Below are 22,856 nucleotides of genomic sequence, written 5' to 3' on the forward strand. Positions count from 1 at the left end.
AGGCATCAGCCTAACTCTAATCTTCTTAGTTTATTATTCTCTCAGGACCTTGGCTGATATAGCAAACATGCAGTGTATTGGCAGCAATAACCGTACTGTCATAGTAGATAATATTACAGACATCCTTAATGCCTAGGAAAATTGTCCTCATTTTCTCCTTTTGATTGTGGATTTTTTTATTTGTTTTCTTTCTTTTTTAGTCAGATCCTTAATCAGCCCCTCTTCCCTCTTTTTTGGTATTAAAATGAATAATTCTTAAACAGGTTTTCTCTCTTTTTTGGTGAAATAATTCTTGCTGTCATCTTACGTTAGGAAGTTTGATTGTGGCTGGATGTGCTATTGCTTCAAGGGTGGTGCTAAAACGGTTAAGAAAGAATTGGAATGGAATAGAATGAAAAGCATAGTATCCGTTCCTTCCTAAGGTTCCAAATTCTACATTGCAGCAATTATTCTGTTCTGTATGCAGAATATGACCAACGTGCTATGTTTTTTAAATTTATTTTTCAGAAACAAAGTGTTCAAAATAGTAGAAAATTGAAAATCTTTGTATCATTATTGCTAAAGACATTCATTGATATAAATCTGTAAAGAATGGGTTGAGAATAGAGAAAGATTGAAGCAGGAGAAAACAAATAATTAAGCCTCCCAATTTTGTTAAAAATGAGATTTCCCAGCATGTATGTTGTATGATAGAATATTATGAGGACTTTTTTAGGATGCTAGATCATTTTTGAGGCCTTCCAGCAACCTTAGAAAGTTGGCTCTTTAGTGTATATTTTGCAGTTTGATGAAGCAATCATTTAAAAATGAATTTGTATTTTCAAGTGGAACAAAGACTTTTTTGGCACCATAAACTAGCTAATAAACTGATATTCACCAGCCGAGAAATAAATACAAATCTCATTGTTTTTATACAATACAAAATATTATAGAGAGCATGAAGAGTATATATTGAGCCAAATATTGCAGTTCTCAAACTTTGAAAATGCTACAGGGTATAAAGTATAGCTTGGTGTATACTAACAGCATTTCTAGTTTTAGTAAGCAGTCAGTCTGTCTGAGTACTTACACATTCTTCTGCCTTATTGTTTCAATCTAGTGCAAATTATCCTTTCCTGGTTCACATTAATTGAGACTCATCAATCCATATTAAATAATTAATGTAGATGCTTCTCTATGTCATGTTAAGGAGCTCATGACATCCTAAGGTTCCTGGCTTAATTGTTTACCTAAATGCAAAGTTGTCTTAATGTGAAATCAAAGTAGAGATTGTGCAAAGGGTTTGATCTTATGTCCTGTTCTTTAAATCATAACTATTGTGTGTGTTGGTAGGTATTTGCAACCCATCCACCCACACATACATATGCAGACACGTAGACACAGACACATACACACACAGACACACACATTTACTTCTGTAGTATTGTAGCTACCACAGCTTGAGACACTAAACAGAACAATACAACCAAAACATCTATGTATGAGATAATACAGGTAGTTCTCAATTTACGACTACAATTGAGCCCAGAATTTATGTTTCTAAGTAGAAATTTGTTAAGTCACTGAAGTTGTTAAATTAGTAACATGGTTGTTAAGTGAATCTGGCTTCCCTATTGATTTTGCTTGTCAGACGGTCGCAAAAGATGGTCACATGACTCCTGGGACACTGCAACTGTCATAAATATGAACCAGTTGTCAAGCATATGAATGTTAATCACGTCACCATGGGGATGCTGAAGTGTGAAAAATGGTCATAAATCACTTTTTTCAGTGCCATTGTAACTTTGAATGGTCACTAAGAGAACGTTGAATGGTCACTAAGTGAACTCAGTTGAGGACTACCTGAATTGCTTTTTGTGGATGACATTGATATGCAGAGTTATATCTTGTTTTTCTGTTGCCTTAGGGATATGTTCTCCTAATTTCACAGATACAATTCAAGTTAATACCTATAAATCCTCCACCGTAGTTGGAGGATTACTCAATTACCCAGAAGTGCTTTTACTTATAGGACTACCTATTTCTAAATGAGTGTATATGTCCCATTAGATTTGAGAGTATGGACATGCTCTGGATCTTTTCTATGAAACAGTAATATTTGACAGAACTCATAAGAAATGCTTTTCTGTCTCAGTGCCAATCCTTTAGTACAGTATGCCACTCCACCAAGGTTTGTCTGGCTTGATCCTGCTGGCCCTTAAGTCATGACTTTCCCTAGCCAATGGTGGATGAGCTTTCTATAATTTTGGAAACTGCGAGCTAGCCTCAATTACATAATACCTTCACTGGTTTTACCTGTTGTTTTTTGTATTCAGTTTTAATCTTATCTTGGCTACCGGAGTCAAAATTTGCAAGCTGGACAGCCATGTAACTGGATTAAATGATCTGTAGATTTTAATATAGAATACTTTTTGGCTTTTAAGTCAGTAAGGTTTACCATTTGTTAGCCTAATATACTGCATCATCTGTATTTTTTAAAAAGTTACTTCTGCATGTAGTTTGTGACATATACATTCCCTTATCCTGCTCTTAATGTATTTGTATATGCTGATTTTGTGTCAATAGCACTATTTGGGAGATAGGAAAAAGGCAAGTACAATTATTTAAATATATGAAGCAACTAAGGGCTGAAATCATTGTAATACCCATTTCAGGACTTTCAGACGATCCAAAACAGCACTATGACTGTTTTGCCATGTCTGCTAATTCTGTCATCTTCACAGCTATTCTTCCATTCAGGATACTTTCATCTTTCCATTTTTGAGCATATAATATATTATCATATATAAAATCAGTATTTTCTGTTTTCCGATTGTCCATTCATTAGTCTCAATAAAAGTTCTGGTTTCAATTCAATATTAATCTGAAAAATTCTTGGTATCACTGTGTGTATTTGAACCAGTTTTTATGCTTTTTTTTTAGCAGCAGGCATGATAAAACATGCTGTCCACATTTCCAACATAAATTTGAAGTATTTTTATACATTCTAAATTTTTCTGGAGTTATGTCCTAAGTGATTCTCTATATGATGATAGTAATTGGTCTTAGAGAGTACTAATTTTTCTTAGACAGTGGCATTACTATATATATATATATATATATACACACACACACACACGCACACACACACACACACACACAATTACTATCCAGTTTTTATATGAGGATGATCAAAAAGTGAGAATAAAAACAATATAGAAGGCTACCAGTTTCTAGCACATGAGCTCCAGTCCATTACTGCATTTTTCAGAAATGGATTGTTTATCCCTGTTGATGCAGATAGTTCAGATAATAAAATGGAATGACTTCCAGCAACAGGAACTGAGAGAGTCATTCCACAGAGTTGATGGGTTATAATGAAAGTTAAGTTAGGCAATTGCTAAAGTCATTTGTATTCAGTTTGGACTATTAAAAAATATTAGCTTGGATTTTGCATTATTGACTTTTAAAATTGCTGCCTCCTCAAATTCCATAAGTATATTGTTCAAATCCAGGATCACTTCCCATGAGTTAGAGAAAATTAATAAAACATCATTCATAAATAAGATTATAACATGATTCTTTTTATTAATCATGAACTTCTTCACGTTATTCTGAATGGAGTTAGCAAGGTTTTCAATGTCTGTTAAAAATGGTAGAGTTGAGAATTGAAGCCTTGCTTAGTATTTCTATGCAGTTCAGTTGGTAGAGAGTCAAAAGCATTTGAACAGATCACAGCAGTAGAGGTGCAGTATAATGGCTAGATTATGTTCATGTTTTTTCTCCAAAGTTCAGTTTAGTCGACAATTTGAGTAGAAAGGACCATTCTAATCTGCCGAAAGCTTTGAAAGAATCCAAAGGGAACAATGAAATAAGGGTTTTGCAAAAGTTGCTATGGTGAATAATAATCAAAATGTGCCATACTGACTCAGCTAGCTGTCTATTCAGTTGTAAACCAGTCTGATCATTGCATATGTATTGGAAGTTAATGAGAAATTGAATCTGTTTGCTAGTAGCACCATTAGAACTTTTGCACCTTAACTGAAAATAATGGAATAATGGAACTATGAAAGATAGATAGAAGATTCTTACTCAATTTAAATATAATTAAATTTCAAGTTCAAGGTCATACTGTTATTTACATTGTTAGGCTCTTCAGATGACTCAGTAAAATGTTGCTAAATTATAAAATTCCTTTATAGAGTTATCTTTGACACTTTTTATTTATTGTAAGTTTAATTTGCTATGCTATATTTCTGTTACAAATGTTACTTTACCTTGTTTAATATATTTTATTTTGTGAAAAACTATAGTCAAGGTGAGTTTTAGGTTAAAATAATGTTGTGTGATTTGATAAATAATTGGGCTATGTATATATGACAACTTAACACCAAAAATATTGAATCTTTATGGGTTTAAAAAATTGTCATTTTCTTTTTTAAAATTGTATTTACCTTAGGAGAAAATGAATAACTTCAATTTGAAAGGGAAAACCTTCCCTTCCCTTCCCTTCCCTTCCCTTCCCTTCCCTTCCCTTCCCTTTCCTTTCCTTTCCTCTCCTCTCCTCTCCTCTCCTCCCCTCCCTTCTCACCTTCACCTTCACTTTCACCTTCCTCATTCATTCATTCATGAAAACTAGAAGCTGTAACAAAACAAACAGAAGCATATAATAAATAAAAATGGAGCTATAAACACAAAATATAATACTTTTTGATATGAAAAAATGTTGGTAAATGTCCTGTTGAAAGAGAAGAAAGGACATCATTTTTAAGTCTATTATCAGTTTTTTTTCACATGTGACCTTTTAAACAATTCCAAAAATTTAGTTCTTTGGATTAGTTATCTTAATTCCCAGATGTTTGCCAGTATTTATCAGCTTCAATTTTCTTCAGCATTTCAATCATTATAAAGTAGAGTAGAAGGAAGTAGAAGAAAGAAAGACAATCAATAAATTTTCAAGACTTAAGAATGGTATGTATGTACCTTGGTATTTTTCTCCTTAATTAGTCACTGAACTGTAAAGAAAATATGTATGGCACAAACTATGTTATGGGCAGGTGGTTTTGCAATTATTGAAGGAACTCAAGGTATGTCATCAAATACTCATCCTTCATTAGCAAAATGAGAACACAAGTTTAATTTCCACACAATACTAAAATTAAATCACCAAAGGGTTTTCTTCTGTTATAAATAGAATTGTAACTACTGTAATAATGTTCAAGAGCAAGAAGAAACATGTGAAGAACTTGGGCAGGTCAGCATTGTTCACAAGTGCAAAAATTAAAAAAAGAAACAAAAGCTCTAAAGCTCTATGTGTGTACATCTCCCTGCACAGACAGTATTTCTGCTGGAATTACCAATAAAAATGCAAACATTATAATAGACGGAACTGCTTTAAAAAGAAAGATGTTTAGCTTCTGTTAACCTGCATTATAAAGCACCTTATTTATAGTATAGTATAGTTTAGCCTTTATTGTCATTGTACATAAAGAGCCTTGGTGGCGCAGCAGACTAAGCACTGTTAAGTAATACAAGCTGCCTGCAATTACTGCAAGCTCAAATCTCACCAAGCTCAAGGTTGACTCAGCCTTCCATCCTTTCGAGGTAGGTAAAATGAGGACCCGGTTTGTGGGAGCAATAAGCTGACTTTGTATAAAAAAAGAACACCGTTTAGGGGGAGGGGGCGAAAGCCTACTAAGCAGGTATATACAAAAGTATGAAGGCTATTGCTTAACGCATTGTAAGCCGCCCTGAGTCTCCGGAAAAGGGCGGTATATAATCGAACCAATAAATAAATAAATAAATAAATAAATAAATAAATAAATAACAACGAAATTGGTTTAGCCTCCGTAGTGCAATCCATAACAGAAAATACAAAACAAAATAAATAGTATAGAGAAGACAGGTTATGGACTGTGGCCCAGGTGTTTGATAATTTATTCACATGGCACTAGCTATCCACAGCTAAAATTTGAATTCAGATTGTAGTCACTACTTCCTCAGTTAATAATACTTTATAAGCTGCTTTATAAAGAAAAAAGAATTCACAAAGAATAATAAAAAAGAACAAAGGGAAGGCTGTCACAGTAATATAGGGGTTTGTGTTCCAATAATATAGCATGGGAGAACTACGAAGTATAGTATATACTGATGTGCCTCAGCTATGTTTGATTGCTATTTTGTTGCTATTTTAATGTAATTCTATTTTTATTGTTGTATGCCGACCAAAGTTTTTTGTGAATATGATGGACATATAAATTCTATACGTAAATAAAACAATATTTTCTAAGTACAATAATTTATGACCATTTATTTATTTTGCTGCTGCTGCTTAATTGTTATCAGTATAATCCTTCGAGTGTCAGTTTTCCTTGAAAGTATTTGAGGTATGACATGCTAGATTTCTCTCTATTAAAATAGAGAAATTTCTTAAACCAACACTCCTTTGTTCTTAAAAAAATGTGGTGAGAATAATTATGACTATACAGTTACATTTTTCCTGAAAGACAAGATAATTCTTGAGAGGAACTGCTAACAAATCCAGTAGTGTTTAATAAAAGTATGAGGCACTGTCAAACCAGAAACTAAAACAAAGGATAAATAAAGACTTTAATGCCACTGAAGACCAGCTGAAAAACAATTACCTGTATGAACAGGCAATAAACTTATTTAAATATATATTTAGTATCGTCAGAGAAATATTTTGCATGTACTAGAAAAGTGACGCTCTCATTTATAGAAAAGGAAGATGTTCCCTCACTTTTTGAAAAATAGATGGGACAAGCAGTGTAACAGCAAGTGGGAAAGGAGCAAGTAGGATCTATGCTGTGTACATGCACAAGTGCCAGATTTATACAAATTATACATATTATATTACGCCTCCATCAGTTTATTTGATAGCCTTTCTTTAAATAATTCATGGAGAGAACTGATCACTTCATAATGCCACAAACTCACAGCAGGCAAAACTAATTTTACACAATATGAAAACAGATTTTATTTATTTAAGAGTAATATTTAAAAACAACAACTTTTTTGACACCAGCTGCTGAGAAATAAATAGAATATTTTATGACAAAAAAAATCTAAATGTGTTAAAAGCTGTTCAGAACAGACTGATGGTTTTCAATTGACAGATATATTTTAAAAAATCCAAAATTGGTCAGTAAAAAATTAACTCCTAAGAGTATGATCAATAGGGATATTTTTTTATAGTCCTACGCCATGAAATATTTTTTTTCTAAGGAAATATGCTATATGCAGGTAGAAGGTTATATGTATAGAGAGGGGGAAATATTTTCATACTTTACTACTTAAAAGAAAATGTTATTGTGTCTCTTTTCTCAAATCACAATTAGATTCAGTATTCTTAAAGTGATTTTAAAGTACTTTAAAGAACAACAAACTATTGTAAAAATGTTTAAATTTAATACAATGCTTTGCCTTGTCTTGGGAAGCAGTATTAGGATATTATTTATCTTAATATCCTTATTGGGTTTCCATCTAGTATAATGTTAGTAGAAGGTAATGTACAAATGATATTTGATATCTCACTTTTCAATAGATAGATCCAATGAAATTTAACATAAAGGACATCTCATTGTTAAGAGAGTTTAGTTTCATTTTGTTTAGCATTACATTACTAACTCAGAAATTTACAGTGATACAGTAAAGTTGAAAGTATGCATAAAAGTTGTATGAATCAGCAAACACTTAACACTATTTACATGCTTATAACTGCCGTCTTCTGTTTTAAAATGTATAAATGGGAATTTTAAGTTTAGCATTAATTCTCCTTTTTAAAGAAGGTTGTATTCTAACCACAGCAATCTAGTCATTATGTGAACCTCAGCATTAAGGCGCTGCTCCAGTAACATATTTGATGTGCTTTACAATATGTATATCTAAATGGAAATAAGTATTTCCATGTATATATGTTTTGGCTTCTACACAAGCAGAATGAGACGATACATATGGCTCTTTATGGTATGTATCTTATTGCAAGACATTACAAAGTCTGTTCATTACACAGGTTCATACTATATAGCTAATGACCTATTTCAGAGACAAAATGTGGGACTTCCAGATTCCTATACATGTTCATTTAATAACTTTAATAACTTTTGAACTGTCATATCATTTTAGGAAGCAGGTAACATGCCATTATCTGCTCCAGTACACATGACATCATTATTTTTATGTTTTGTGATTTGTGATTTGATATACCCAACTACCAATTACAATAATCTTATTTTACATTCAGAAACATTACATCAGTGATTTTTATAGTCTTAGCACCCCTTTAAAATGTGGTAATGGAAAGAAATGTGAAAGTTGCAATTATATGATGATTAATAATCAGGAATGCATGATTATAACTGTGAAATTTAGTTGTATTTCACTTTATTCCCTGATCAGTAAATAAAACAAAGAGATTACAGTAGAACCTCTGGTCACAAATACGTCTGACCACGACCAAATCAGGTTCCGACCAAAAAAGTAACAATTTTTTTTCTGACATTGATAAAAAATTGAAGATTGATAAAAGATTGCTGTGTCTAGTCGTGACTGATTCAAGGGGTGGTGCTTATCTCCAATTCTCAACCAAGGGAGCCTGACAGACATTTTCATTATCATGTGGCTAGCATGAAAATAATGAAAGCAGTAAAAATAAAAATTAAAAAGCCAAAGCAGTGCCTATTTATCTTCCTGCATTTACATGCTTTCAAACTGCTAGGTTGGCAGGAGCTGAGGCGAGTAACGGGAGCTCATTCCATCATGTCTCAGGTCTCAAATCCCAGGATGTCGCCTTTCCAGTTGACAAGCTCAGCATCTTAACTGCTGAACCATCGCGGCCTCTGACATGGATAGGTTTTGTTCTGTATGGTTATAGTTAAATCACTTAAATGTCCTAGAGATCTTACCTCTAGTCTAGAGAGGTTGAGGTCAGCAGTTGCAGGCAATTTTACAAAGCATTTTTAGGGATGCATATAGAACCAAAACCAAGGCCAGAATAACAACAAAAATCTGTGTCTCAGCAAAGCTCTGTTATTTCTGCCCGCATTCTGCCATTCTCACAGATTAATCAAAACCTGCTGAGTTGATCACTTATAATTTTGCATTGGTAATAATTTGAATTAATTTTTAAATCATCAGAAATTTTGAAGATTTTCCATATATTATTTTTTGACATAATTCTATAATGTACTAAAGTTTGTGAGGATCTATCTACCCTACATGCTTTCCTCTCTGAACTTTCACAGTATATTATTTTTTTTAAAAAAAACTTATTTGCTTATTTCATGCAATTTATTTAATTGATTTTATACATATTTGTAAATAAATGCTGCCTTGTTTTTTTACTTCTAAGTTTGGAAAGATGGGCACTAATAGACTCAATTGCTTCTATTGTGTACTGTTCAGTCCACTTCAGTGGATCATTGTATTTCCTTTTTTTTAATTCCTGCTTGCAACTCAGAGAAATAGCAATTGTTTGAGTTATAATTACATTTGGCTTCAGGCAAACCATAAATGTTTCCAGGCAATTTGCTGTGAAATTTGACAGCACTTTGATTGTCCTTATTTGTACCAATATTAAAGTAATGTTTTCCCCTTTAGCTGATTGCATCCAATAAAACTACAAGGTATCTATTATCTATTTGCTTTGCCAGGCATTACTTTGAAAGTAAAATCAAGTGACCAGTGGTGGATGGAATCAAGAATAGTGCCTGTTCTTATTTAAAGCTGTTCTAAGCACTTTTGGCTCCTTCATCTCCTGGGTAGCCTAATCTTTCCCATTCTGTTGTTGTTGTCCCGCTAAGAAGCTACAGTGTAAACACATTATTTCTATAGCTGTCTACCTATTTCTACTATATCAGAAATGTAGAAATTTGGAGGCAAGTATTTGGTACCTCTTAAGGAAAAGAGAGGAGCAGGTCATTTAAGTAAAAATGCTGCTTTTGACTGATTTGTAACGTTTCTATTCACTATTTCCTTTAACATTATTCAGTTCAGATTACAATGTAATGGAATGTGGAGAACATACACAAGAAATGATGGACAGTCCTGCAGCCAGATCCACGGTGTTCTTTGATTAGCAGATGTTTTTCTCACTGACATTCAGTCTATTTATTTATTTTCTATGCTGCCAGTGAATCACAACAAAGCAAATAGGGGCAGCATAACAATGAGAAAAGAGAGCTAAAATGTGTATGGTGCATAGAATTTTAACTTTTCAAAAAGAAAGGACCCTTAAAAATAGTAAGTTGGTGCAGTTATAAGGCAAATCATCAAGTTACTAGATCCATTTTTTAAGATAGTTTTTAAGCAAATGCATTGGTCGTTAAGCAAATCTAGCTTCTCTCTTTGATTACCATAAGCCAGCTGTGAAATCACAATTATGATAACATGACAACTGTTTTAAATGCAAATCTGTTGCCAAGTGCCTCAATTGTGACCATGTGACTATGGGCATCGTGTGACAATTGTAACTTGACAACAGGTTGTAAATTATTTTTTACAAGGCTGACATAACTTCAAACCCAGATTGTGGGGGCAATAAACTGACTTTGTATAAATATACAAAAGTATGAAGGCTATTGCTTAACGCATTGTAAGCCTCCCTGAGTCTCCGGAGAAGGGCGGCATATAAATTAAAGCAAAAAAAAAACACCAAAAACCTTTGGTAAAAAAAAATTATTATGAGGGCAGGAATACCTGTTTTGTAATACTTGTATGTAATTCAGTTGATGTCTTTTGAGATTAAAACTTTATTTTGAGTTCTTGAAATTTAGTTCTATGAGAAGAAAATACATATAGTATTCTACATATATGCAATGATATTGCATTGATCATGCACTGATACCTAGCACTGATGATATTACCTAGTTGTGTAATGAAATGTTTACAAGTAAACAACCAAGCTCAGAAAGCACAAAAGACTCCACAGACTTTTATATTTAGTGGCAAAACTAATTTTTCAACAATATCAATGCTGTCTAACCGGTATGCATGAACTATGATTCTAGATGCTTTCTAGTTATGCAATTTGTGGACCAAATTCTTAAAAATTAGCATTTCCAAAGCATGTAACTTAGGAAATTGGTTCTGGTAATATTTTTAATAATAAATCAAAATACAAGATATACATTTGTGAAAAAAAATCAGTTTGGTATGTTCATCTTTATTAGAGTAACTGGCAGTATCAATAACTTATTCTTCCAATGTGTTAGGTATTAGATAACATTACAAATATCCATGTGTCCTGTAAATACAATAGACATATTTTTAACAGTCCAGGTGGGTTGTAAAAGTTGTCATTCTAAGTTAGCAATTTCCAAGTAGAAAAATGTAACATTCAAATAAAAACTTGGCCTAGAAAAGAGATTTATCTACGTCAGTAACAGATGTATCTTTGCTTGAAACAAACAAAACGATATGAAAATTACACCTAGATGGGAGGTAAAAGATATCCAATATATTTTAAAAAGTTATCTGTAAAATTCAGATTGTCTTTCTTTGAAAAACTGACTCATTATATTTATATTATATTTGTAAGGAATTTAAACAGATTGCAAATGTCCAGATGAACAATGTTTATAAGTAATTCTAGATAACAGGGGTCCCCAACCACTGGGCCATGGACCACTACCAGGCAGTGAGCTGTTCAAAACCAGGCTGCCCGAAGTGGCAGGCAAGCGTGCACATGTGCATTTGCCCTTGCACAAGCAGTGGGCGAGTACATACATGCACATTCTATTTGCATGAGTGGTGGGTGCATGTATCTGCCACTTAATCAATAGAAGTGCATGCATATGCGCACTTGCCCGCTGCTCGTGCAAAACCACCCCCTCTCCCCCCTGCCCGACACTGGTTGGGGAACTCTGTAATATAAGACCAAACAGAATAAGTATGTAATATCTTATCAGAAGTAAAAATCTAGTGAATACATTGGGAAGAGATGAGAAAAGGAAGGCTAGTGACCCTTTTAGCCTTCCAGAAGGCCATCAAAATCTGGCTTTTTACCCAGGGGCTAGTCTATAGTTGTGGAACGTTGCAAGGGAATGATGGGGGTTTTGTTTGTGCTTAGATTTTTATGGGTTTTGTAATTCAGTTGTTTTATTTTAAGATAGATAGCCATATAAATCTTTAATTAAACAAAACTTACTTACTTTAGTCAATTATATTTTAAAAATCAAGTTTGCAGATTGATATATTAATGTACCACTACTATTGAAGAGCATTTGTAAACTACAACTGGTGCAGAATGCAGGGGCACAGACAGGTTTTGGGGCCTCTAGAGTGGCCCATACTACGCCGCTGTTTCGTAATATTGCACTACTTCCAGGTGCAATTCAAGGCATTGGTTATTATTCTTAAAGCCCTACAAGGCATGGATACGGGCTTCTTGAGTAACCACCTCATCCCTATGAAACCGACCTGCCCACCTGTGCCAGCAGAAGAGCTATGCTGATGATCCAGCTATGCTGATGATCCATCGTGAGGAAATTCCAGCTGGCAGCATCCAGGAGAAGAGCCTTCTCTGCTTTGGTTCCTGCCCTTTGATGGAACATTTTGCTCCCATTCTCCTGTTCTTCCTTAGGGCCCTGAAGACATGGCTCTGCCAATTACTCAGTGGGTAATTTCACACTCAAGGTAGTTGATGGACCAATAGCAAATTCCACCTCCTATCCCATACATTCTGCTGCCTCCCCCCTCCCCCCATATTTTAGTCATCTATATATATATAAAAGTGAAAATCACTCATGCCATGATCATGAAATCTCCAGAACTGTAAAGCCTACAAACTTGAAATTTGGCATGTATGTTCCTCTTGGCTTCTAGGTATTCACTAACAAAAGGATTTTTCAAAATGATCATCAGATTTCTTATATTATTATTAACATGCTCTGATGCTAATTAGTTAGACATTCTACTCCCACTCCCAACCTGGAAATAACTCTGGGGAGAAGGGAATAGGATAGGAGAGGCATCTGTGGGGCAAGCCTGAGGGAGGGAAGGGGATAGGATAGGATAGGAGATGTTTCTATGGGGCAAGCCTGAGGGAGAGAAGGGGAGAGGCGAGGCGATTGTAACTACTCATTAATTTTCAAGCTGTAAGTGTCAATTTATCAAGCCCGATCACATAGTTTCGTAGCGGAGCACGGGTATTCAGCTAGTAATACATATTTTTATTCGGTGTGTCTGTGTGAGAGAGTGTGTGTGTATGTCTCCATTCTAATTCTATATAACCCAGAAATAATAACAGAATAATCTCAAAGGCTTGTCTTTGTAAAGTTTAGCTTCTTCATATATGTTATATTGCTGCCTCTTACTAATACTATTTTCAAATTTAATTCCAGTTGCTAAGTATTTTCCTAATATATAATATTTTAAATAAATTGCAAATCACTCAGCTATCAGTGAAAATCACAATCATCTAGATTTTTAGAAAAAAACTCAAAACAAAGCTAGTAGTAATGAAGGATATATTTGATTCACTGTACATAAACCAAATAGTTTGTTGCTATGTTAGTGTTTAAATTGTTTATTTCTTCTCCCTAAACACAATATTTTGTAGGCTACCCTTGGTATTTCTGATTTATTTCATTCACTTGGTAGTGAGTAATGCAAAGTATGAGAATAAACTCAAAAAACATTTAACTGCACATGGGGTCTTAGTTTTCGAACAGGAGTGTTAACATTGCAATTCATTTTTAGATGAAAAGTTCATATGCAAGATCAAAAATTTTGATTTTTTTAACATTTTCTTATGTAGATGAAAGTCTGCTAAATTGCTAAAAAGCAAAAAAACTGTATACTTTCTACTGTAATGAAATGCTGTTCTAAGCAAAAGCATAAGGTAAATGAAATTTGGATAGACAAAAGCCTTTGTTAGAAGGAACTGTGAACAAGAAATTGAAATGATCATTTTTTAAATCTCTGGAATCAATTATTTTCCTCTTCCTAATTTTAATTTTACATGATTTTTAAGCTTCCAGTACTCTTACAGGATAAATCCACTGTAAGATAGAGAGTAAAGTTAAATGAACTGTCCATCACTTTTGCAACTTTTCTGTTAATAAGTGCAGTTTAAAACTTTCCATGTGAATTGCTTAAGGATAGTCAGCAATTTTAAAGGGGGAAAAAAGCATTGATTCCTTTAGGAAAGGAAGAAAATTTTCAGAATTTTTTTTTATTATCCCAAAAATTTGTTAATTAATATTGACAGTGTACTATCTAACTCCTAAATTATATATTATACTTTTTGGAATACGATTATATTTATAAACTACACAAATCTATCATCTGTTTATCTGTATATTATCTATCTATCTATCTTATCTATCATCATCTATCAGTTATAAGACAAGATTAAATAAAAATATTAAATTGGACTCTCTTAAAATCCCATCAACCTCAATCAAATGGTATTGGGATTATGATTTAATCTAAGAGTATTGTATGAGGAGTAAAGCAACAAATGTTTGTCTAACAGTTTACCCAGCACACTCTTAAATTGCTGTCACTTTAAGAGAACCAGTTTTAGCATATTGCTTTTCTAAAGTAATCTTGTATAAACACTACACTGGAACATTTCATTAGCATTTAGAGAACAATAAAGAAACACAGTTTAATAGGGTAATATGTTTTAGTGGCCTTAGCAGAACCCTACTTAACACAGTGGGATTTTCTGCAGCACAGAGACATAGGAAACTGTTCTGTATACATTTACTGTGTGGGACTTCCTCCTTCTGGGGAGCATGTGGTTTAAAGCAAAGGAAAATAACTTTCCTCCTGCAGTTTACCAATGAAAGAAGCATTTTAAAATACAGTGTCTGAGAGTGAAATCTAAAATTGTCTTTGGCAGAATTATAGAACTCTGTTATATTTGTAAAGATGCTTTCATTATTAAGGAAAGAAACAAAATTAATTAGTTATTTTATGCATTTTGATTTTATATCAAAGCATTATGGTGACCATTAAAGGAATCTATATTTTAAATTATGGTAAGAGTTCAGAAGATATGTTGGTGGTATATATACATCCACTTGAATATTTCAGACAACAAATATTGTCTAATGAAATGTGAAAAATGTAGTGCAGTGAATTTTGTCATAGTGTACTGAAATATATTTCATATCCTGGTTAGGTACACAATTCACATTGTGTCCATAAGTGTGAATATTAAAATGAGAGTGAAGAAAGATAAAGGAGGTTATGTTTACTTAGGGCATGAACCATGAATTTTGGCTCTCTAAACCCATAAGGCATTTTTCCTTCAGCAACTTATTATCCTTTTAAAAATGAGGGTTTTTTTTGTCTAATTGAGCAGTGATGAGCTTTCAAAATATATGCAAAATGTAGAAGATTTATGAAGGCTGGGTATCTTTTCATTCATCTCAACAAAAAAGTGGCTTCAGTTTTTAACACGTTTAACTTTTAAGCTTAAAGAAACTTTTTCCAAATTGTCTAGCTTGATTATTCCACAGATGAGTGTCCCAATATTTTAACCTTTGTTATTTATTTTCTTTTGTGTTTAAAGATGTGTTAAAATTTGGAATGACAATTAATATTTTAAAAAGTTCACAATTTGCAAAATTCTTCCCTAGACCTTAAAATTCTGCTTGCTTGTTTCCCATGAAGAATCAAAATTATAAAAATCAAATTATGTACATTTTCATGCATTTTAATTATTAAAAGTTTAGCCTGTAAAAGTGAAACTTTTGACATATGGCAATGAGACATTATATGGGAAATTTCAAAATAGGAAGTCAGTTTGCTGTTTCATGGAGAACTATTGCTGAAATAACAGAATCTAGACCTGCCTGAATGATTGAATCAAGCCATGCCTGAATGATTGAAGAAAGTGCCTAGATTCTAGCTAAAAGATATTAATGCCTTAAACCGGGGTTGTCAAACTGACGACCCATGGGCCGGGTGCATCATGCACATGCCACGCCCACTCCAGCTCCGCAAAGGCAAAAAATATCACGATACATCACATGACACAATCGAGTTTGACACCCGTGCCTTAAGCTTTTAAATAAAACAAAAACATAATGTACAAAATACACCATAAAAATGTACACTGTGTAAAAATAAAGAAATTCTGAAGTTCATTCAGAAATTCAAAAAACCTATAAAAGGACATGATAAAACATGACAATTGTAACCCTCTATTCTCTTATTTTATTTACATGATTATGTGCCTAAAGAAAGTTAAGGCCTGCTTTTTTGAATGGAAAATGTATTATAAGAATTTTTATATATCTAAATAACTTTTAAATACCAATTTCCATTATGTCAGTAAAGGAAAAAGCAGTAGTATGACCCTATTCTAATGAATATTTTTCCTTGGAGAAAATTCCAAATAAACTGGACAAGGTGGCCAGCATAAATGTTGCAGCATAAATGTTATTTATTTATTCATCAGTATTATAGTCCATTGTGCGACAGAATATTAAGAAATATTAAAGGAATCTTCATTTTCTGAAAGGACATTTTACATGAGAAACAATTCAAGATATTTTAACCTAATTCAGTGCTAAAATGTAACAAAAAACAGATGTTCCATAAAAAGCTAAGGTCTATCCTGAAAGAACAGTGATTTTATCATTTATTTTTTGGCACTTTTCATACAAATATATCTTTCATGCAATAGTTTAGGTTATAAAACCCCTTAATTTGAATTGTTTTCTAGTTTTCGTTGATGAAAATGAAGTACTCTCATTGCCTTAATGGTGATTTCCAATTACATTTTCCCTCAATTTTCAGCTAATATAATTCATGTTCCTGTTCTCAGATCCTTTTTTTTTACATTGCTTCAGTGTATTTCCTTGGTTGAACCAATCTGAAAGGCATTGCCAAAATCCAAACAATTTATATCCAGCACATTTCCTTCATCCACCCAGTTTCTTACTGAAGAATGATTGTTACAGAAATACTTATTTATATTGGAACAGAATGTATGTAGAAGAATTGCAGCTCCTGTGCATTAACTCATATTATTTCTTTTTGGTAGGAATTTGAAGCATGGGAGACAATATCATTCAATATAAAGTGAAGTTATAAAAATCAGGGCATTAGCAACCTTTGAGAAATTGGTGAGTCTTAACATATTACGAGCTTAAAAAATTTTATATCTTTAGTTAAAAAAAATATTTGTGCAAGGCCTCTCAAAAGCTGCATGCTGTCAACTGTTCCCGTTCTTTAGGAACATAAACAGGATCTAGGGACAGCTTGTGCAAGAAAACAGTTGGAATACTGGAATACTATAGTTTTTCTGTAGCCAGCTTATTTTTCGTCATCACCCTGTGTACGAGGGAAGTGTCAAGAGGTATTATGAAAAATTCTTAGCCCATTTAATCAGCAGTTGTAAGAATAATTTAGTATATTTTAAAATTCCAACCCTGGAATTTTTCAACACATACATTAAACTTTAAAAAGATTCTTCTGCCAATGCTTCAATAGCTGGACTCTTCAGTAAAATTCTTTATTTCTTTTTTTTAAAAGAAAGAGTAAACTACAATAGACAATAGTTACGGTAACAAAACTGTACATGTTACACAGTCTTCATTTATTCTTCATTTATTCTGTATTTTTATCCTAATTCTGTTCTTCTAGTTCTTTTTACTTATTGCTTAAATACCTAATTGATAATTTATTGGAGTTAAAAGTATTTTAAAATAAATACCTTAAAATAAAGTTATAAATAAAGAGATGAATATGATAGCAAAAACTGGGAATGGGGCTGTTGTTTTGGGAAACTGTATGGTATATATTAGTTATTTAATGCTAAAGGTGTTTGTATATATACATACACACACACACAATATACAAGTTTTGTTGTAGATATTAATGAAAGATTAATAAATATAACTATAATATAAATATAAAACATTGTTTTGTAAATGTAAAATATAACCGGAATATTTATAAAGATTATAAATGGAATAAGCATGTGCAAATCCACATTGTTGTGATTTGTTGATCACCAAGACAAGAGAATAATACTATTACTAATTTTGAAAAATACAGAGATATCATAAATTACTGAATCAGTTTTTTTTTTTTTAATTTGATTTATATGCCACCCTTCTCCGGAGACTCAGGGCGGCTTACAATGCGTTAAGCAATAGCCTTCATTCTTTTATATATTTTATACAAAGTCAGCTTATTGCCCCCACAAACTGGGTCCTCATTTCACCTACCTTAGAAAGGATGGAAGCCTGAGTCAACCTTGAGCCTTGGAGAGATTCCAACCAGCAGAAATTGCAGGCAGCTGTGTTAATAACAGGGTGCACTAAACCACTGTACTATCAAGGCTCTAAGTCAGTACAGCTACCCTTACCAAACTATCCATTCTTCCAGTGATAGTATTAGTATTTACTAACTTGATCTTTTGTTATACTTAATGCCTTTATAAAAGTTACTTTAGTCTGAATGAATGAGAAAGGTATCCATGATACTGTATTTTTTACTGTATGTTATTGCTATCGCTAGAAATAGTATGTATTCTCATTAAATAATTTCTATTTAAAAAATTCTATTATTAAGAAGATCTGAGTTTTAGTGTTGATATAATGTGAATATTTTAACAAGGTATGGAACACATGTAGAGCTTTTGCCAACTTACTAGAAGTGGCCCTTGGAGATTTTAGTATTTTCTTTGTGCAATCAAAAACTCTTAACAGAAGTTACTGTTGCATCTGTGTAGGTGTTTGGGTGAACATTTCTGCTTCCCACTGATGTTGTGGCTATGTGTGAATGTTTGTAGGAGTACATTGGGAAGCACATATGCTGTGTTTTAGGTCATGTGAGCAGAAGGGAGAAGGAAAGTGGGCTTAGACTGGAGAAATCAACAGCATTCTGAATCAGTGCCAATATATTTTCTCCTGGGAATCCATTTGTGGTATTTTTCTTTATTTTTTTTCTCTGCAGGTCTCAGCATGATCCAGCCCATTTTTAAATTTCATCTTTCTTTTTCTAATTTTCCCTTGCATCATCAAACGTGCACCTTTCAGAGTTATTCTGTTGATAGAAGACAGAATCTTAATTGCCTATTGATGGAATATCAATATCTTAATAAAGAAACAACTGTTCAAATATAATTTTTACCCCATTTTTCTGTTGCCATTTACTGTGATATATTTATGTATCATTTTAACCTTTATGCTTTTTCTCTTTTATATTATTAGAATTTTAGATGGGATTGACTTGAATAAGGGGGGAAAGGCTACAAAATTAATCAAGAGCAAGCTCCAAAAAACTTTAGGATGTTTTATGAAAGATCAGCCCATATGCAAAAATGTATTTATTAAATTTATATCTTGCTTTTCTACTAATGAACGCACATCTGCCTAAATATAAGGAAATTACAATATCTAATTAAAATTTAGAGACATTTAGATCTTACATGTTAAATTTATTTTTTTCTCTTTTTCCACTTTTTTTGTACACCATTTTTTCTTTTTTGTCATTGTTAGGTTTGAATGTCATATTGCTTGTTTGTTTTCCTGTTTTGTGTTTTATTTTCTATGATAAAATAATAAATAATAAAGAGAAAATTTGGAGACAAATCAGTTTAAAGCATATAAATATTGTAAATAAATAAATAAATTGTGCCTACAAGTTCAAGCTATGTTAATCATGCCAGTTAATCATTAATATGCTTTGTTCTTTAATAGAACAGGGTCAAAAAAGGGGGACTAATCTGGGCTTCTGGTGAAACCTGGTTGTTAAATACTGGAATTCCATTAGATACTGGAATTTTTTGGATACACAAATTAGATACTTTTTTTGGAATTTTAAAAAATCCTTTGATTTCAGGAGAGATTAGATGTTTGGCATGGAAGGCAAATCTCCAGTATCTCTCTTCAGATTGAAGTACATATTAAGTATTCATTTGATTCCGAACTGTCCTTTAGTTTACTAAAAGTAATGCAGTTAATCTGGAGATAAAATCTTGCATGGGCAAATGTATTTGTATTTGTGGGTATGGGCAAGATACATATAGATAATGTACAAATTCAGAACATGTGTAAAACTAATCTATAAATTTATAGGCATCTGTAAATAAATAGGAATAATGAAATACGAAATTTGTGGCTTATATTTATATTGTCTTTGGCAAAATACAAAAAAAATTCTATATTTTTTGAATACTCTAACTTATCTAAGCTCACTCAAATAATGCAAAATATGAAGAGAAAATTTTGTAGTGCTGATTATAAATTGTCTGTTACCAGTTATCTTTACACAATATTGTAGGTGGCAGAGAGGATTTTCAGAACTAAATCAATATGCACACGATTGAATGCACAGTTTCAAAGTTAAAATTCGGTGCTATATAAGATTCATGTAATGCTAGATATATTGTTTCATGGGAGCTATCTTTATGTGTAGAGAAAAGCAAATATTGATTATTAAATGGGTGTATATTGTAATGTCCTACCAAAATCTTTTTTTTTTTTTACCAAAATAAATGGTCTCATGAGACTTTGTTGTCTGCTGTCTCTACATATCCCAAAAATTATTTGGCCATATGAACGAATGGGAAATTTGTGTTTTAATATTTGTAAATAACTGGTATTTTGTTGAGTTGCCTATAGTAAAAATCAAGTAGGACAGGCTATTATTTTGTTTTTGACGACATAGTTTTATTTTTGCTTTTTATTCTTGCTTTGCTGCTTTACATGTATCATTGTATCTGTAAAACTATGCAGAACTATGCCCAGAATGGCATGACAACCCTGAAATTTTGACACCCCTATTTCACCAATGTATTGTATATTTCATTTTTTTTTTAAAAAGCCACAATATTTTAATCCTGCAATTATATAAGCACATCTACCCCCCCCAAACTGTAAGTAGTTATTGCTTATTCCTTTGCTTTCTTACATAGATTTTACATAATTTTATCTGAGAAAAGAGATATTTATTTATTTATTTATTTATTGGTTTGATTTATATGCCGCCCTTTTCCGGAGACTCAGGGCGGCTTACAATGCGTTAAGCAATAGCCTTCATACTTTTGTATATACCTGCTTATTAGGGCTTTCGGGGCCCCCTTAAGCGGTGTTATTTTTTTATAGAAAGTCAGCTTATTGCCCCCACAAACCGGGTCCTCATTTTACCTACCTCGGAAGGATGGAAGGCTGAGTCAACCTTGAGCCTGGTGAGATTTGAGCTTGCAGTAATTGCAGACAGCTGGTGTTACTTAACAGTGCTTTAGTCTGCTGTGCCACCAAGGCTCTTATCCAGTTGTTTAAGATAAAATTATGCCTTATATTTTGTTTTTCAATTTTGTTCAAGTATTTCCTGGTAAATATACTATAATTTTAAAAATGTGAATGTAATCTGCCTTAGCAGCTCTGGAGACAGAAATACATCAATAAACTGTGAAGATTTCCCATAGAGTGCATACAACTGTATAAAAGTGCGATTCCTTTTTCATTGCAATTTTGTCCTAAAAATCGTGTGTGTGTGTGTGCGCGTGTGCGTTTTATTGTTCATTTCTCCCACAATCATGCCTATGTAAATTCATCTTTTTTTAAAAAAAAACATAATGCCTATTATTTTAATAAGTTAGCTGTTGATATAAAGATTTGGGAAATGTTCCCATCTCCCCCCTCTCCTTTCAGAATGCTATTTGCAAACCTTTATTTCAGAGCTATATTTTTCTAGTCTGAAGTGTCTTCTTTATTTCCTTTCTTCATTACAAACTGCTCTGAAAGAGCTTTTCTAACTAAAAAAAAAAAAGAGCTATGCTTGACTGATAATGCATTGCTTTGGATGGTGAAACATTATGAAAGTTTAATTTTTAATTAAATCTGAAATAGCAATTATTACTGAAAGAGATTTTAACCTGTTTCTTTTCAGAGTGCCTGAAGTTACATTTTAGATGCTGAAATCACTGCACCTTAAAAACAAAAAAAGGTTGAATTGAATTGCATTCCTGTAAGTAAAAGATTTTCTAATACTTTTTGTCAAACACACATTAGCAGAATATGTGGATCTAGGAATATACATCATATATATATACTGACACAGACAAACTTGCACATATCAATACATAACAGCAGTTATTCTATATTATTTTTAGTAGTACTTATTACAAGTCCTATATATTTTGTTTATGCTTTCTGATTCATATGTAATTATGAATGTTTTAAAGCTTTGTCTCCATTAGTATACATTTTGTGAGCCTAACTCCAATGATGGCAAGTATTATAAAGTATCAGAATGGCATTAGAAATAGTTTTCTTTCCCCAAGGTCAAAGCAGTGTTAAACTGAAACGAGAATAGGAAAGAGTGTCTTGGGAAGTCACAGGAAGATTCAGATATATTAAATAACAGAAGATGCAGAAGTCCTTGTTGTTTTTGTTTTGGATATCTGAACTATTGCACAAAATAGTCAAAATAGTACAGTTCATTCCTTTTGAACAATTAATAAATTATTTCCAAAATCAACGATAGGTGGACATTAAATTGCAGTATCTAATTTTAGTTTCTTGTTAGAACTCTTTAGCTCCACTAAGTAAATCCATGGGCAAAATGATGCCCAAGAGGATTAATATGAGGAATCCATTTTCACTAAGTCTGTGTTATTAAATAGTAACTTTTGCAGATTTGTTTATTGTTGGCCATATATTTTTAAAAGATTCCAAACTATGTTTTACATTTTCTTTGCTAAAAATGCAAATTAGTCTATGATTTTTCCTTCTTTTGCCTTTTTTTAATTTCTCCCTTAAATGGGAAAATGTATTTATCAGGAATTACAGAACTATCACAGTGTTTTTAGTTTCTTTTTATACAAAGTGCTACATCTTTATCCTTTCCCTCTTGATGGATACAGGAGTAGTGGACTTAGTTTT

General features: G+C 32.6%; 1 protein-coding gene across 16 annotated transcripts in view; it reads left to right on the forward strand.

Moving 5' to 3' along the window:
- The window catches only part of ZBTB20 (zinc finger and BTB domain containing 20), a 531,250-nt gene that overhangs the window by 147,383 nt on the left and 361,011 nt on the right, over positions 1–22,856 (forward strand). For 9 of the 16 annotated variants that reach the window (XM_087894799.1, XM_087894812.1, XM_087894809.1 and 6 more), the window contains one exon: positions 21,862–21,939. The exons of 3 other annotated variants lie outside the window; for them this stretch is intronic. The gene's annotated coding sequence lies outside the window, so the exon portion shown is untranslated. Of the gene's footprint in view, positions 1–17,002; positions 17,085–21,861; positions 21,940–22,856 lie in introns of all 16 variants that reach the window. 4 more of the 16 variants (XM_087894807.1, XM_087894803.1, XM_087894806.1 and 1 more) reach the window with 1 other exon arrangement.

This window comes from Pantherophis guttatus, chromosome 5 (assembly GCF_059756535.1).
Source record: "Pantherophis guttatus breed Tessera chromosome 5, ASM5975653v1, whole genome shotgun sequence".
Lineage (NCBI taxonomy): Eukaryota > Metazoa > Chordata > Lepidosauria > Squamata > Colubridae > Pantherophis > Pantherophis guttatus.